Genomic DNA, 19,435 nt, shown 5'->3' with positions numbered 1-19,435 from the left:
GTTTGTCTGGGCCTGGGGTCACAAGCAACATGTCTATGGAACTTGTGTAAATGAAATAAGGAAATGTGATATCAAAAAATAGTCAAACGTCGAACTTTCTGTTAAGTAAATGTATTGTGGTAAAATACTGGCATACCTTATCCTTACATGCAGATCAATGAGATATTGAATTGCGCTGTAATGATGATCGCTTAATGTTTAAGCAAAGCATTGTAACTATCGACATACAAAACCATCGATAACCATCTATCGATAGTTTACCGACTCCGGTTCCGATGCATCGAGTTCGACCTCCCGCCGCTCCGCGCCTCTCCCGTCCCCTCCCCCTCGGCAAGCCGGCGCCACCGGCCAGGTATTTTTTCTTTTTAATTTTATTGCGAGACTGTAGCTTTGGCGTGGATTATGCAAAAAGCCAGTTTCCGTTTTTTCGCATGCATTTGATAAACATAGTGTGCCTATTATGTTCGATATTCAAAAGTTTGATTTCGCGTTATAGGTTAGGTTCGTTCCTTTGTTTGCCGGCATATGGGATGAGGGTGGGTGGTGGGGAGAGTTCTCGTAAACCGGCAAAGGCGACGTCACTGTTCTGCCGTTCTGTATACATACTCTTATACTATAGACGTTTACAGCATCGAGGTTACGTATGTACACGTAGTAATTAAGAAACGGTGATTTCGAGACTTTTTTACATTTTAATTCAGCTATTAATTAGCAATAAACACCCTTTAGTCACGATTAATCATTACTCTCCTTATGTTTCGCAATTAGGTAAGCTACCTACTAGGCGGTGCTGTACCTACAGTTGATTATACTAACTCTGCGTAGGTATAATAGCTATTTATTTTGCAAGACAATGAGGGACTTACCAGACTACGTCCACCAAAAACAATTATAGATGGCGATTACAGCTGTGATAATTTTCCCACCGGAGTAAGCAGAGACTATGGAATATGGATAACATTTGCTTCGATCCTGACACACTTCTCTTGCTTCCTCCACATTCATCAGTCGTTGGATCGTACGGAACCTTTTCTAAGGACATCTCTTGTCTGACCTCTCTGCCAGCCCCGCCACCAGCCTTCGCTTTTTATACTGCTTTCGTAATCCTACTATCCTTCATCCGCTCTACGTGTCCAAACCACGCTCCTTTCTCAATCTTAGTCACTATATCGTCTTTTACACCACATCTCTCTCTTATCTCACACTGGCGTATTCAGAGAAAGAAAGAGAGAGAAAGTAAATGACCGCTTTTTGTCACCTTTAGATCTATCTTTATTTAGTAATCAGAATTTCATAATTTATCTTGAATCTAGTACACGATCCAATTTTAATTGATATCAACTCAGAATCATGGTCTGAATCACCCCCCAAAGTTGTCGTTGTTTCTCACTCTATCACTCAATTTAACATAACATAATTATATTATTACCTACTACTAGTATACTACATAATGTTGATTGATTACTACTCGTATTAGTACGCAGTGAAGTATTATGTAACGATTTGTGGCTTGAAAATGAATTATTTAATTTGATTTAACAGCCTTGATAGTTGAATGGCATAACACATTTACGACAGACACGAACGTAATCCTTAGCGAGATGGACAGTGGCGTTATTTAGCTACCAGAATACAACTAGCCATATTTGGCATTAGACTCCTCATCATCATCAATTTAAGAGCCACTCTCTTGTCGGTGTAGCATTCTCCATTCTTGTCTATCAAAGGCCTTGACTTCCTTATAAGACACGACGTTCGCCTTCTCTTTAATCTGTTACATGTAAGCTCTTCTTGGTCTTTCTCTTTCCTTCTATCTTCCCTTCTATGATGTTTTTTAATAAATTTGTCGTGTCTTATTAATTGCCAATCATCTTGCCTTTCGCTTGGTATGGGCATGTAACGAGGAAAGTTATGAGTATGAATGTGAATGGATATAGGGATAGGTGACGACTCAAGAAAGTGTGGAAAGATTGTGTAAAGAAGGATATGTGTGTGAAAGGTGTGAGTACTGAGATGACGACTGGCAGAAATGAATGGAAGAGGAATACACGTTATTGTCGACCACACCTAGAGTGGGATAAGGGCAGGAGGACGATGAATCATCTTGGCTCTTCATCGTCTTCTCTAGAGCCCTAAGACGGAGTATTACTATTTTTTTTTATTACATTGGAGGTTGTATAATCGCTTAGTCTGTATATTAATATTACTTAAATGAATGAGATTTAGGTAAAAGATGATGAATTGGTTGAACGTAGCTGGCGAGGAGTGGGTGTATTATATTGTACCTACACCTCTAGTACCTGTACCTATACCCCTACGGGGAAAAATCTATTGATTCTCTTTTAAGTATTCAATTATTTTGTTTTGGAGACAGTCGAGCACCATTATTGAACGCCACTTTAATGCCAATTATTCTGTCGTTTGGAGAGGTCGCTTCCCTCTCCTACCCTAGTGAGGTTTAAGGTCATAATTGAACCACCAAGAGCTGTCATGACTCACGTAGCGACTACATGCTTACACTTTGATGCGAAGTCCTAAAATGGGCCTTATTGTAGCAGAAATCAGCCCATAGCCCACGTAAAGTGCCACTGTGAAAGGACGCCTCTATATCAGTTTTTATGACTTGTCAAGATGAACACGTTCTATGTTTTTTTTTTGCTCCCAGTTTCGAATAGAAGCAACTGGACACTCCATATAAAAATTGGATTCTCACCGTGTCCCGCCTAACGCGTAAATTCGAGCGAGATACATTCCGCACGCTCTACTCTTTACTCCTTAGCTTAAGGTTATTTACGACTAAAGTAAGACCCAGAGGGGATGAAGTCTGCGCCCGATACGAATTAGTGCGGGGGCGGAGTTACCGTTCTACAAGTAAGTAGTACTATTATCAATAACTAGCCAATATGATTTTCCTGACACGGTACAATGACCTCTCAATTTTTTTAATACCCGATGAATCATCCTGGCAGCTGACTATTTTTAAAAGAAGTTCATTAAATAGTTGGAATAAGTCTCGTGCAGCACTTCCGAGTCGCCGAGGAAGTAAAGTGGTTGGCCTTATAGTAACCTTCAGGTATATACCTAGTGTATTGCTATTACTAGTGATTGATAGTGAACTTATAGGTCTTTTAATATAAATCAAAAATTCGAAAAAAGAAAGCGAAGAATCGAAGTCGAAGGTCATTTGTTTTATATTTTTAAAGTAGAACAAAGACCACTGGATGAAATATTTCTCGTCGTTTCACTTAAAGCTGATTCCTCTCAGACGACGCCCCGAGCAGAGGTTTGCGCCCAACTGGGCATTCTCAGGCCTGTTGTATCAAATTTTTCTACCGCGTGAGAGCCCACAACGTTCCACATTTTCCGGCCTAGTAGTCAATGCCGTTCGAGACAAACTTGCAATAAGACCTACGGCTTAAAAGTTCTATTGTAATACTTTCAATTACTACAATTATCTACACCTCCCCTATAATACGTCGAACATCAAATCCTATAAGTAATGTCACCACCCCCTTAGCATTATCCCGTTTCTCACAGGTTTCGCTTACCTAACCTGAAGATTTGACAGGTCCGGTTTTTTACAGAAGCGACTGCTTGTCTGACCTCCCAACCCGCGAAGGGAAAACCAGCCAAACACAGGTTAGGTCACATACTTCCGAAAATGCCTTTCTCGCGAATGTGGGTTTCCTCACGAGAATAAATAACCTTATGACCTTTATTTCACCGTGTAATCCTTTTATAAATGAACTATAAGTACATAATATAATAAAAGTCTATAAAACGTTCATGTGCTAACGCCGAATGCTTGTATAAAGAGAAAACATGAAACTCAACAAAGTTTTTCACCCAATTAGTGAAATAGTTCGCTCAATAACCTTTCAAGGTCAGAAAATACACCTAAAACAGCAATTTATAAAACGAACCTTTTCGTGACTCTACAATTGATCCATAAAAAAACGAACGACCCATTTCATAGTTATGCTCAGTTTAGTTAGCATATTAACATAGTGCTAACTCCATTGACGCAGACAATTATACAATTGGAATGCAGTGCTTATTAACACTTATTATTACATGGTCGACACTTTGTTTTAGAACCCGAAAATGTGTTAATTTATATAATATACAGCCTCCGTGGTGTAGTGGTTAGTGCGTTAGGCTCACGATCTGGACCCCACTGGGAATCGAACCCGGGACCTCCGGATCCTGAGCCCAGCGGTTAACCACTGGACCACGGAGGTCTTTATCATTATTAATAAGAACAATAATAAAAATAAGTTAAATAGAAAAATAAAACGTTTTTTGTCACCTTTACATCTGTCGTTATTTAGTAATCAGAATTTCATAATTTATCTTTGACCTATGAAACTACCCAATTACGCGATAAAACAGCACACGCCATGAATGAGATATTTGTATGGGATTTTTTGTGGGTTTAAATCCCGATTTCATTTTCTCTTTCTACGTATAGACGAAATTGCGGGCAAACGCTAGTTACTTAATCTTTATTCACGAGTTGTTCATTCCTCAGAAGCGTGAGATACTAATTAACTCGAGCAAATATGTATCTGGGTTTGTGACTATACAAGTTTACTATCTAATCTCATCAACAGTATACAGTATGTACAAGTAATCAACCTCTTAGCCGCAGCTTATTTATTGAACAAAGCTTAGATATCGGTTTGTTTAGCACTGAAAGATTTAATGAGTCGGCTTTTAACTGCGTGACCTAGTGTTTATGGAGCAAGCACATAAAATGTGATAGGTAGGTTAAAGCAGGGGTGGCAAACATTCGATGTATAATTATTTTCTTTGGTTTGAGGAAGTTACAACTTGAAACTTTTCGGTGGAGGAAGCAACTTACAGAATTAGCGTGTCAGAATCCAAACAAATGGAATTCCATATAGTCTCTTTTCGGTAGGATATAATAAAAGGTTCTTGTACTGACAAAACCACAGGGGATATGAAGAGTACTGCAATACATGTTTCTGAGAAAACTTCACATGTCTTTCTTTTTCTTGTTCAAAATACACACACTATTTCGTCATAATTTGGAACACTAAAACCCGTTATCTGAGTATCCAGAGCATATCCAGAACTCATCTGGCAGATAGTAGTATTGATAGCAAGTGGCGACACAGTCCCTTAATCTAAACCAAAAATTATAGTAAACAAACACAGATTTGCATATAAGACCTCTTCGTCTGTGCCTTCGACAAACACACCCAAACAAAACGTGATAGAACATGTGATACAAGATGATTAAAACCCAAAAACCCGTTTGCGGAAGATGATGGTAATCTCCGAACAATATCCGATGATTTACTAATCATCATGTAACCAGCGACAGGTGGGAATTTTAAGTACACTAGTTATGTTGTGTAAGATCGTAGGTATTGATTCAAGGTCAACGGCTTGTGTACCTAAAGTCACGTCATTTACCAGTTTCGATTGATGTACTTACCTACCCAACGTGATCAATTTAAATTGATACGAGTACCTTCTAAATGCAGAAGAATACACAACGGTTCGCACGAAGCTAATAAAGAGTTCTCACTAAAACACGTTATACCTGGTTCTTACCGCTTTAAATCAGGAATATGAGACACCCAATTTTTCGACACTGTTGCAAGTGCCATGATCACGGGATGATTGGAGAACCTGAACAATCGTCATCATCATAGGCGTTTACATCTTGATCAGATGATTTATACAGCGTTTCTGTGCCAACGTCTCGTATGGCTGAAAAGTCCAATACGGGAGCGGCAATAGCGTTCGCACGACTGGCATTTCAGCTGAAAACCTGAACAAACAATGTATAATAGGGAGTTATTTTTATTTAACAACTCTCTTATAATATTGCAAATAAAGAAATGAATGAATTTATAGAAAATAATGGAAGTGGAATACATGTTGTGCCGACCGCACTTAGGGGCAGGAGAATGATGAATATTGCAAATAAAGTTCGCGTTTTATTTGACAGTTTTAAAATCAATGTTGATACAGAAATACATTACGTATATTAAGTACTAATTTCTGTACAATTTTGTAAGGCTTCTAAAACTCAAACAACAATTACATAAAAAACAAGTTGAGACCAAGAAAATCTCATTTCATAATTTTCAAAATAAAAGGAGATCACGTTAACTGACCAACAACATAACAAAGCTTTAAGGAAAACATTTTGTTATTGTCGCTGACGTCAATGCCCCTACTTCAAATTCTAAATGTGAAATCAACTCGCTTAAAACTTAAATAAACTCGGTTAACGGGGTCAATAATTTGGAATATAGAGAACGGTACTTTTATTGTAAAAGCCAACAAACGAACCCAAAAAATCTTTTTACTCCAGTAATTTGGTAAATCAATTTGTAAGGCTTGGCAATTGCAACTCTTCAGAAATTTGTGACAAGAAACCCAGTCTTATAATATATAAATCTTACCAATATATCAAGATCCAAAACCTATGAACATCCTAAGACCCACGGCCAAATTTGCAAAAGTTAGGTCCATTTAAATGACAAGTAAATTCAACTCATTGTCATCACTTGTTGACTAATAAAAGGTAACCCAAGACGTTGTGATATTACTCAACGACAACGTCACGATGCGGTCATGCAGAATAGAAACCATAAATATAGACATTTATTATACACGAGTAACACAAGCTTGGAAAAAACGCTATGATCCATTTTATGGAATTGATCAGGTTATGTGCAATGTAAATCTCAAGTACTTTAGTTCTTGGAAATTGTTAATTGACAAGTTAAAGAGGGTATTGTTTATCTTGACATCATTAGTGGTCCGATTATCTAAAGAACTAAATAGGTACTCTCAGAAAAAACTCAAAATTTGTTTTCCTGATTTGAAGTTAGTTTTGACCAAGAGTAGCAATCGATAAAGCATTAAGTACACAAATACGTAAGTGTCTAACACTGTAGCCATAATGATATGCGACAGACTTCATCTATTAGCGAAATGGATATAAGTTGTTTGGCACTTGCACTATAATTACAGATAGCAACAATTCAAAGATCTGAAAATATTGTTCAAATGTTATCAGGTTCCATTAAAATTGTTCCGTCTCCTGTTTATTGACACTTAGGTATAAAATATAACATTATCAAGGAGGATCGTAGGAAAGTTACTGACAAAATGTTACCACGTGGTCACTCATCCATCATACGAGATAAAACTGACAAGCTCAGGAGATTATTTTTTCTTGCAATATCATTCTCTACTTTATCCGTCTTCTTCTTTCTCGTTGTGCCACTACTGCTGAGAATCGAGACAGTACAAATTCTTCCTCTTTTGAATCCGGTCCTGAGCCATATGTATAGAACCCTCTGCTATCAGTTTATCGTCTAATAAGTACATAAGACACCTCTTAGCGGTAAAAAACCACTAAAAACCTTACAATTTTAAAATTAATTTCTTCTTCTACTAAATAACTTGAACCTCTCCTTTAAGTTGAAAGTCATAGCGTAAAAATCCAAAACTTTTTTCCGCAAAATTGATCCTTTGCAACTTTTACACGTTCTTTGATCCTTTTTTGGCCCTCAAAACTAACTTTCAGAGCAAACGAACGAACCTACTACAATTCATTGTATTATAAGTTTCGCAAATCCTATTTAGTGTTTACTTAATGAAAAGTTACAAATTAAACAAGTCTACTACAACAGGAGGACTTAAGAATTTTTTTGGGATCTTAAGAAATAGGAGCACAGTCACTTAGTTAATCTGATTTCGCTAACGTCATTCCACGTGCTATGTTCTCATCTCTAAGTGTTTCCAGTAGCTTCGACGTAATCAGATGTTACTCAAGTATCAAAACTGCAGTCGTTTGTGTCACAATTCCGTCAAAACTTACCTCATTCACATAAGCAAATACATAATAATCTTTCTTTGAACTATCGATTCTATCATATTTCCTTAGAACTCAATTTCCTAGCTCACTAATTCTATCGCATTGTTTATCGTTCCTTTATCTGCATCTTATCATTCAAGTGAGGCTTTAAATTTCCTGATGAGTGTTCAGATACCGTGATGCGTATCAATGCACTCGTGTGTTATTCTTTCGTGATTCAATGTTGAGGATATTGTTGCAATACAAAAATCCCTTTGACATTTGTCACAGAAGTATGACGCACAAGTTTTCATAAAAAAGTTAAAACGGACAAAAACTAATGTACATATACGTACAGGATCTTTTTAAAATAATTTAGTAGAAATAACACCTTCTATTTTTAAAAGTTTTTAAAAGTTACTTTGGCTTCAAGAAATTGTCGGTTACGAAGTTGTGTTTTGGAAGTGACGTAAATAAGTTTCATTGACGGTTTATGTCTTATCTGGGTTTTTACTCTACGTATGTAATAGAATCCGTATCGAGTTTACCAATCTTATGTCTAGGCTCTTTACCAGAATAACTTAGTTACTTAATGACTTTTGTGTCATCTATATTTGGAAACACAACTACGTACTTAATTCACGGGAATTCTCAATTCATAAGACTAAAGATCAGTAGATTGATAAAATTTGTTCTGAATCAGTCATATGTGAGTCCTTAATGACATTGTCATGTTTGGGAAACCCAATAACAAATTGATTCAATATCATGACTTTACTTAATGTTATCTTCTCAAATATTTTTCGTGATATAATCGATCGATTGATTACATTTATCGTCTTAATCCGTAATGATGGCAAGTGCTTAATACTTAACTTTGGCGCCTGCCTAATCCTTTAAAGATAGCGAACATTCTTCCGTAATCGTAATTTTATTATCAGTGTTAGATATTTCTAATGCTGTTAGAGAACTTGTGATAGCCCTATTCGGAAAACGCGTGACTTCCATCGTACGGGTTCGAATCGTAACTCGGGCTCTAAAACAATGAATAAGACATTGGCCCTGATTCCTGCAGACACCTCCTAATTTTATTTTAAGTTATAACCGTCATTTTCTTATCCACCGAAAAGGAAAGGGACGGATGATTGTTAACAAGTTAATTATAAAACGAATGAATAACCCAACCCGGGAAAATAAAATCGGCACCTCGCTGGTATGCAATCCGTTTGACGTGCTGTCTACTTAACTCTGTCGGGTTATTGGCCGATGTAACATTTTAGGTTGTTTTGGATTTCTGCTTAAAATTGACGTGTGTTCCATAAATTTTATGCCTGCCTGTGTCAGGGTTATTATAGAACCGCCAAAAGCCCCTGACATGCCTCATGTAACGACTACTTACATACATCAGTAAGCAATAACCGGGATCAACGGCTTAACGTGCCTTCCGTAACACTGATCATCTTACTATCGGACAATCAGGTGATCAGCCTGTAATGTCCTAACTAAACTAGGGATCACAAATTTTTGTGGTATGTCCCCACCGGTATTCCAACCCAAGACCTCCGGAGGTCGTTAGAAAGGTGCTTAAGTTGTTTTTTTTTTTTTTTTTTAAGTATCTTTAAAGCGAAAATAGCATTAGCGTTTTCTAATTTACTTACGATGTTGACAACCGCATCGCGAACGTTAATACCAAAACATACACTCGTTGATTGATTTGATTATAATTGTTGATTGATGAGGTATTAACAGTTACATCATTGTATTATCCCAGTTATCTCTAATTATAATGTCAGGAGTAATATTTATCTATTGTGTTGCGTATAATAGTGAGCGGAAAATTTTCAGGTTTTGCCCTTTGGCCAATGATACGTGCTGTAAGCTTCAAAAGTACAGTTTCTTCCAAATAATAGATTGACAGACTGATTGCACTTAACACCTGATTATGTGTAGCTTCTGTGATAGACCATAAACACCTACGAAAATATCAATTTTATTATTATGATGACGATTATGGTTCATAATTTCGCGCTAGCGCAGTGGTTCAGTAAGATGATCCGTGTTTCGGAAGGCACGTTAAGCTGTTGGTTCCGGTTACTACTTACTGATGTAAGTATGTAATCGTTACATGAGCCATGCCAGGGGACTTTGGCGGTACAATAGTAATCATAATCATAATCATAATCATTTATTAACCCTGACACCAGGGTATGATGGGGTTGGTAATCCACCTCACAACCCACACGATAGAAGAAGAAGAAGCTCAGTGGTTAACGCTCGAGGAAAAGGAGGTGATCAGGGGCCTGTTTAATAAAACTTACAATTGTAAATTACAATGCCAATTTGATGTACGTTGCGGAGTTAGTGATCACAGACATTTTGCAGTTTCATATTAGCTACGTAATGAACACCAAAGTGTCGTTGTAATTTACAATTGTAAGTTTTATGAAACAGGCCCCTGGTGGCTAGACTCTGTTCCTATGGTCGCGGGATCGATCCGCGCGTCCGACTAAATTGCATTTAGTTCTTTTTCTTTTGGAGCATTTTTTTTTTCGACGTGACTTATTGTAGATTTCTCTCATACAGCTTTAACTACTTAGCCAGACACTATAAGATTTATCCCACCTATCACGTTGGTCTAACAGAAAGCTCGGCGAGGTGTGAGTACTTAATTCATCTTGTGATGTATACAGTCGTAAGCTTATGTTATGTTATAAGATTTACTGTAATTCTAGTTCATAACATAACATAAACAGCCTATATACATCCCACTGCCGGGCACAGGCCTCCCCTCAATCAACCGGAGGGGGTATGGAGCATACTCCACCACGCTGCTCCACTGCGGGTTGGTGGAGGTGTTTTTACGGCTAATAGCCGGGACCAACGGCTTAACGTGCCTTCCGAAGCACGGAATCATCTTACTTTTTCGGACAATCAGGTGATTCAAGCCTGAAAAGTCCTTACCAAACAAAAGACAGTCTCACAAAGTGATTTCGACAATGTCCCCATCGGGAATCGAACCCGGACCTACAGATCGTGAGCCTAACGCTCTAACCACTAGACCACGGAGGCTGTACTTCTAGTTCATCATCATCAATTTAAGAGCCACGCTCTTGTCGGTGTAACATTTTCCATTCCAGTCTATCAAAGGCGAATTCCTTGACTTCCCTATAAGTCACGACGTTAACCTTTTCTTTAATCCGTTCCATGTAAGCTCTTCTTGGTCTTCCCCTTCCTCGCTTTCCTTCTAGCTTTCCTTCTATGATGTTTTTTAATAAATTCGTCGTGTCTTATTAGTTGTCCAATCATCTTGCCTCTTCTGTCCTCAATAATTCTCAGTATTTGTTTTAATTCTAGTTACAGAAACATAATATTTCAATTGACTACAGTCTTATCTAATACTTTCACGATAAATAAAAGATATAGACGCAAAGGTAAAAAACAATATTTGTTTACTTTTTTTGCTGTACAAATACGCAGTAGAAGCTTAAACAATATCGTAGTAAACGGCAACCTGAACCAAAATTAACTGTATCTTCACAAACGCTATAACACACCTTATAACAATGATATAACGGTCTATAATACAAACGTATTTCGACATGGACCATTCATGCCCAGTCCATTATACCGTAGCACTTTAAGCTACTTTATGGACTTGAGATTAAAGTCGAAAATCCTTTATAAGAGTTTAGCGAACCAAATCTTCACGGATATAATATTTTAACCAACTGTATCGCCCAAAGTATAAGGTTTGAAGTCGTTTGCGATGTTTTAGCGAACCAAATGTTTTGTTTGAGTAACTTTTTCGCTAGGCTGTCGTGCTTTTGGTCACGTAAGCAACTGTGTGGGAAGATGCCTGGTATTGACGGTAACGTGTGCCGCCTAACCTTTAAGTGCGAGCGAGAAATAGTATTCGTGCCTTCCTCTTTACTCCTTAGCGGTTTACGGCCATTTAAGACTCAAGTAAGATCGTCGCCCGATACAAATTGGTGCGGGGCGGAGTTGCCTTTCTATTTTTTATTCTATGACAATACCTCCAATTCCTGCAGACACATCCTAATTTTATTTTAAGTTAATTTTATTTTATTTTAATTTTAAGTTCCCAAAAAGGAAAGAGACTGATGATGAACAACTGTCAATTTTAAAATGAATGAATAACCCGGACTAATAAAATAGGCATCTCGCAATTGTGCTGTTAACTGAATTATGTCGCATAATTAGGCAATATAAAATTTTACAAGTGTTTGGTTTTTTAATTTTCGTCTAAAATTGACGTGTGTTCCATAAATTGTATGCCTATCGATTACCCGTCTCTTTCTTTTTCAGCGGATAAAAAAATGACAGGTATACATACACATACATAAACTCACGCCCGTTATCCCTAATGGGGTGGGCAGAGCCACAAGTAATCAAAGACAACTCGCAGCCACTGTTGATACGACAGGTATAACTTAAAATAAAATTAGATGATGTGTACAAGTATCAGCAACAATACATAGTTAATTTATTCCGTCACAAAAGCTACAATTTGGAAACCCTGTCACATTAACTTTTTTGACAAATTAACCCGTAAGTCTCATTAAATGTCAAATGTGATAGTGCGATAGGGTTCTAAAGTGGGTACATGATATTGCTCATGATTAGACATGTCACTAGCCGATATCTTTCTCTTTATCTTTTTACCTATAAATAAACCAAATGTTCGTGTTAATAAGTACGGTCACGAGCATTAATATGTACATTGTATACACTTTGGTACCATGTCACATTAACTTTTTTGACAAATTGAACTGTAAGTCTCACTAAATGTCAAAGGTGTTAGTGCGACAGAGTCCTAAAGTGGGTACATTATATTGCTCATGACTGTACGTACGAGGCTATAAGATAACGCGTAGACCGGCACGTAGACGGTTAACATAGCTCGTCCTAGTTGGCAGCCGTTCCAAAGTAACTAACTGCACACTTTATTCGCACATAAACCCACGCCAATAAACCTATTGGAAAACAAAGTGCAACCACTTTTGAAAATACCTTCTGTGCTTATGAGGGACTTTTCAGTTCCACGTTCCCTAATAAACGCACACACACGCACACGCGCACGCGCACGCACACGCACACGCACACACACACACACACACACACTGCATACACTGCCTTCGTTTAGCCTTCTAAATGAATTTATTTGCAGACATATGCATTTTTTATCTTTAATTTTGAATATAAATATGATCTAACCATAACCTAACCTAACCATTATTATTCTGATCAAAATAAAGAGAAGCAATGACAGTAACTACATAATTCTACGTATATACAAATAAGATCCAATTATCAAGCAACACTTATTTTTATACATGCATGCCTCTAGCTTTACACTATATTTTTGAATACTTAATTTATGTATGTGTGTAATTATGTGCAGTAATTGTCAGTACTATTCAGAGGCGGAGGACAGGAGTCCTAGTACGGCTTTGAAATAGACGACTCTGGGCGCCATCCCACTCGCTTCAGACAGAGTACTGCGGGGCGGAAGGCAAGAGGGAAACCACTGCCCTATTTTTCCCTAAAAAGTAGCATGGAGAATGCTACACCGACAAGAGCGTGGAATTAGTGATGATGAATTATGTGCCCGACCAATGAGAAAATTGGTGATTTTCAGGTAGGAGTTGGACAGCGCTATCTTTTTTTTTTTTTGAAGAAAATCCCTCATAAACAGAAAACAAAAGACAGACAGACACATAGACAAAACGATGAAACAAATGAAACGAATAACACCCGTTTTTACGGATTCCGTTTTTCGGACTAATGACACAAACATACATAAACTCACGCCTATTTCCCACCGGTCCCTGCTTACAGGGACTATAAAATTCCATTTGCTTCGATCCTGACACACTTTTCTTGCTTCCTCCACATTCATCAATCGCTTCATACACAGCCTATTTACCTACGTCCCACTGCTGGGCACAAGCCTCCCCTCAATCAACCGGAGGGGGTATGGAGCATACTCCACCACGCTGCTCCAATGCGGGTTGGTGGAGGTGTTTTTACGGCTAATAGCCGTGACCAATGGCTTAACGTGCCCTCCGAAGCACGGAATCATCTTACTTTTTTGGACAATCAGGTGATTCAAGCCTGAAAAGTCCTTACCAAACAAAGGACAGTCTCACAAAGTGATTTCGACAATGTCCCCATCGGGAATCGAACCTGGACCTCCAGATCATAAGCCTAACGCCCTAACCACTAAACCTGGAGGCTATTAAACTGTAATGAGTCACTAATATAAACATAATTAATTAACACATATTTACAGATACTTGTAATAGTTTTATCTTATTCACCGGTTCGCTATTTACCTGTATCTCGTTATTATAATAATTCACAATACAACTTGTGACTCATATTTGGTTCTATTCAACAAATGTCTGCGACGCAGATTATCGAGCGAATAGGGTCCGAAAATCGAGGGCAGCCTCTCATAAGTACTAGGGTACCGTAACTGCGTAGATTCTTGTTGGTCTGACTTCTAAAATGTTTGTTTTTGATTTTAAAATTATAATCATTTATTATTAATATAATAAATTTAGTAAATCTTTATTTAAACATCTTATGAAAAAGATCTCTTAGCTTTAAGTTAACTGTAAGTATTTTAAGACATAATAACTAAGCGAACTCTACTCCCACAGACAAACCGAGGAATTGGTTTTGTGGGGTTTTTATTGTAACAAAATTTTGTGTATTTTTGTATGAAAAATAAATAGTTTACTTACTTACTTACTTATAAAGACCGAAGTGTTAATACAACGATAGCCGAACAAAATCGTGGAAGTTCAGTTGGAAGGACGCTTAACTCTCATTGTGAGGTTGCAGGTTCAAATCCAGCACTGGCCTAAACCAATGATTTTCGAATTCATGTTTTGATTTTTAATCATTATCTTGTACTTAGTTAAGTCTAATAAGTAGACAACTTTTTATTTATATATACGTAAGTTTTGTCGTTTGAAGAAAAAAAAGCGACTATAACCTTATAGTACCTTTTATTGTTTTTCAAAGTATTCACCACGAAGTTTAATACACATTTCCATTCGCTCGAACCAGTTATTATAACATTTATTCCACTCCAAAGTGGAGGTGTTCAAAATGGCTGACTTGAAAGCGTTGGCCGGAGTTTTCTTGATTTTAGGAAATGTAAAGAAATCATTGGGGCTTAGGTTAGGACTGTATGGAGGATGGACTGTCATATCAAATCTTTAGGTTAGGTAAGCGGACCCTGTGAAATACGAGATAATGCTAGGGGGATGGACTGTAAAATTCAATATGCTCTATAAGACTTCTGATTGATTGAGCATATGCCCAGTTATATAGTACGTATATAGTCTATACTGTATATACAGGGTGTTAGTGACATCGTAACGAATACTCAGAGGGATGATTCAGACCATGATTCTGAGTTAATATCAAGTGGAATTTTCCGTCGCAAAATTCATGTTATTTTTTAGTTTTTTTTAAATTATTTTCAATTCTATACTTTTGCGATGGAAAATTCCACTTGATATTAACTCAGAATAATCAGCTGAATCATCCCTCTCAGTATTCGTTACGATGTCACTTACACCCCATACAAGTACATACAGTAGCCATACAAGTAGGAATGGGTGTTAGTGACACTGTAACGAATACTGAAGGGGATGATTCAGACCATGATTCTGAGTCGAATTCAAGTGGAATTTCCTGTCGGAGAAGTCATGAAAATTTTAGAGCTTATTTAAATTATTTTCTGTTCCATACTTTTGCGACGGAAAATTCCACTTGATATCAACTTAGAATCATGGCCTGAATCATCCCTCAAAGTTTTCGTTACGATGTTACTAACACCCTGTATAGTCTGTCCATGTTATGTACTGCAAAATTAACTCTGTTTATTACCATCTTTTCAGGTAAGTCCATCATTTTTGTCTTCGTCATGTCAACTTTTACTTCCTACTAAGGTAAGTCGCTTTTTTTATTTGAAACATTCTTCATTTATACACGTGTCCAAACCTTTTTACGTATTTAAGGGTGTTCTAGATTCAGTATTATACTAAATTCGGTCAGTAGGTGAATGAAACCCCGGAGTTAGCAATCTGTATCGTCAAGGATACTGCTTTGACCCAAATGGCTTGTCTGAAGGCCTGAGTCAAGTACGACTGTATATCGTCGGGTTATAGTGATAACAACGTAAGCGCCTTGAAAGATCACATTCTGATTGAAAATAAAATTCAAAAGTATCTTCTTTTTCTTCTATCGTGTGGATTGTAAGGTGAATTACCAACCCCATCAACCCTGGTGTCAGGGTTATTACTGAGCCGCCAAAAAAGTATCTTTATTCAATAGGTAACATAGTTACACTTTGAATCGTCAATTTTTACATAACGAACGTCTCATCCGCCTAAAACTACTGCAGCTTCTCACAAGCTGTATAGCCGGGGAAAAGAAGCTGCAAGAAAAACCTCGAAACGCACACGCCGTTTTCAATCAATCAACCAATCAATCAATAATTATTTATTGCACGAAGACATAAGTAAAGGACACATACAAAAGAAAAAAATAAGCACAATAGGCGGCTTTATTGCTAAACAGTAACTTCTGGTAGGTTGGTTTTTTCAATCCGGGTAAAAGTTAAGACTAAATTTTTTTTAGTAGTCACTGTAGTTACCAGCTTGCTTCTCAAACGGAGAGCGCCAGTTCGAACCCCGGTACCAGACGTGCACCAATTATTCGTTTTTCACTAAATCAGTTGGCTCGAACATTATAGACGGCGATACGGCTCACCACATCACGTTGGTCTCACAGAAAGCTTGGTGAAACGTGGGTATTTAGTTCATCTGCGATGGATGTACGGTCACGAGTACTAATATGTATACATTTTGAAACCATGTCACATTAACTTTTTGGCAAATGAAACCGTAAGTGTCATTAAATGTCAAATATGATAGTGCGACAAGGTTCTCAAGTGGGTACATGATATTACTCATGACTGTACCTCTAGCCCAATTGGAAATATAGTCCTCAGCTTATGTTATGTTATCTCTGGCCATCGATTAAGGATTAACAGAAAGCTCGGTGAAGCGTGGGTACTTAGTTCACCTTGTGATGGATGTACTTACCTCTGACTAGCCAAATTGGTATATAGTCGTGAGCTCATGTTATTATTTTCTATCTGAATAGAAACTAGGGTATATTGCTAGATTTTGTTGTCAATTTTTGACCCAGTCATCTTCCCTATTATCCGACAGTTTCAGAAATGATTACGAAGCTCGACAATAAACGATTTTGGTCTTTTGTGAGGTATCCAAACCCACAACACACGGCATAGGATAAATTATTTCAAACGTCTATGACTAGAAACTTTCACTCACTGGGAGAAACTTCATCTGACAAATAGGCGACAATAATCGCCTGTTCTCGTTAAATATCGATATTAGAGCGGGAAATCGATAAAGACGCAATTCGATTTGAGTGGTTTGATTTGTCGATAACATGCACGATGGCGTTTTTGTTCAACTTTCTTGCGTTTTTAAATTGTTATATAAACTAGAATTGTGTATTATGTTGTGTTATGAGCTCATTATTAATAAAAATCTAATCTAGCCTACAAGATCCCACTGCTGGGCAAAGGCCTCCCCTTCCTCTTTCCATTTTTCGCGGTCCTGTGCGCACTCCGGCCAGTCCCTCCGGCAAGCGTCCAAGTCGCCACGCCGTCTCGAGATCTACCACGACGCCAGTACCCGTCATGAGGCACCCAATGCGTGACGATCCGTTCCCACCGCTCAGGGTGCATGCGACAAACATGTCCGGCCCAATCCCATTTAAGTCTGGCGGCTTTACGTCCCACATCAGCGATAGCGATGTTTAATAACCGGATCAATTATTTGTCAATAGATAGATAGCAAAAAAATCATGAAAAAAAAACATTTGGACTACAGTATTCTCCGAATAAACGCTATCTGACTGTTGAGAAATCGGGCTTTAGTAATGCATTTAATGCTGATTTTGTTACTGTAATACTGAGGTAATACTATTTGATGGATGCTGTATTAGGGTATCTATCATCAGTCACAATCATGGTGATTTGCCAATTCTGATAAATGATATAAATAAACTGGTATGCCGCACTCATGATCTGAAATGGATTAGTCAAAGCATCGATTTGTCACAAATCCAAAGATGTGGTATTTTTATATTACATTAGGAAAACATCGCGAGGAATCCCATATTCCCAAGAAATGTATTTTCGGAGGTATGTGACCTTACCTGTATTGGGCTGGTTTTCCCTTCGCGGGTTGGAGGCAGTCGCTCAAATCGTCAGGTTAGGTAAGCGGGCCCTGTGAAAAACGGTGTGATGCTAGGGAGATGATTAACATAACTTATACCTGTATGTATATGACAACGATAGATATAAAATGTATCGTAAATTTATTGTTTTCGCTAGAGGTCTGTGAACGGTAAAATGGCGTTAGATTAGGTTAGAAAAAGTTTGTGAAAGACTCGTGGACGATGATGATAAAAACTAGAAGCTCAAATGTAGGCGGCAGTACTGTTGAGTGTTCCTAAATTTTGACAGTTCTCCATACTGTCCAGCTAAAGTTTCTGATAAATTGCTATAAAATGTGGAGGAACGTGAGGTGTATCGCGCGATTTCAAGGATGAGTTACGAAAAAGAAAAGCGGTCAATTGGGAAAAGGTAGTTTTGATTGAAAATACGTTTTTAGTAACTTTCCTTCTTTCCGATCTTTAGGGAATTAATATAACACTATGTATTTGCAGTTAAACCCTACGCAAAGGGTTATAGTAACTGTAAAAATATAACCAAAACATAATGTGTGTTTGTTCTTTTATTTTTTACATATTTCCTCGCCTTATGACTGTCTGGAAGAAATCGCTTTAAGCGGTATGGCCGCCATTTGCCATGTACTTAGTTAAGAGTATTTTGTAAATATTGGTGCTAATTCCTGTAAATACCATCTAATTTTATTTTAAGTTATATCTGTCCTTTTCTTATCCGCCGAAAAGGAAAGGGACGGGTAATCGACAAGCATAAAATTTATGGAACACACGTCAATTTTAAGCACAAATCTAAACCAACCGTCTAAAAATTTTACGTCAGTCAATAACCCGACACATTAATTTACTCATTCTTCCTAAAATTAAGAGCTGTGAATCATCCGTCCCTTTCCTTTTCGACGGATACGAAAATGACGGATATAACCTAAAATAAAATTAGGCGGTGTCTGCAGGAATCGGGGCCATTATTTATTTAAACCGACAGAGGGATTGTGTCCTCTAACATGATGGACTAATGTTATGGGCGATAAGCTGATCCCTTATCACCATGAGGTTCATCATATCCAGCTTACAACATCGTATCAACAGTGGCTGCAAGTTGTCTTTGATTACTTAAATTGACACCACATCTAATATAAAATTACGGCAACGATCTAGTATCAAAACAAGACAGAAATAGTTGCAGTAAAAACTCCTTGCTCAACATATTCAAGGTTAAATTCTAAATTGGAGTTTGGTTGATTTTCTTTTAGATTAAAAACACAT

General features: G+C 37.6%; 1 protein-coding gene across 2 annotated transcripts in view; it reads left to right on the top strand.

Moving 5' to 3' along the window:
• Positions 1-19,435, top strand: part of LOC126372723 (pre-mRNA-splicing factor ATP-dependent RNA helicase PRP16) — a 128,145-nt gene that overhangs the window by 23,860 nt on the left and 84,850 nt on the right. Inside the window, exon 1 of one of the 2 annotated variants that reach the window (XM_050018581.1) lies at positions 291-352. The exons of the other annotated variant lie outside the window; for it this stretch is intronic. The gene's annotated coding sequence lies outside the window, so the exon portion shown is untranslated. Of the gene's footprint in view, positions 1-290; positions 353-19,435 lie in introns of those variants that run through there. 2 annotated transcript variants of the gene reach the window in all.

Source organism: Pectinophora gossypiella, chromosome 14 (assembly GCF_024362695.1).
Source record: "Pectinophora gossypiella chromosome 14, ilPecGoss1.1, whole genome shotgun sequence".
NCBI lineage: Eukaryota > Metazoa > Arthropoda > Insecta > Lepidoptera > Gelechiidae > Pectinophora > Pectinophora gossypiella.
The sequence above is the reverse complement of the archived record's forward strand: the minus strand, read 5'-3'. Positions and strand labels throughout refer to the sequence as shown.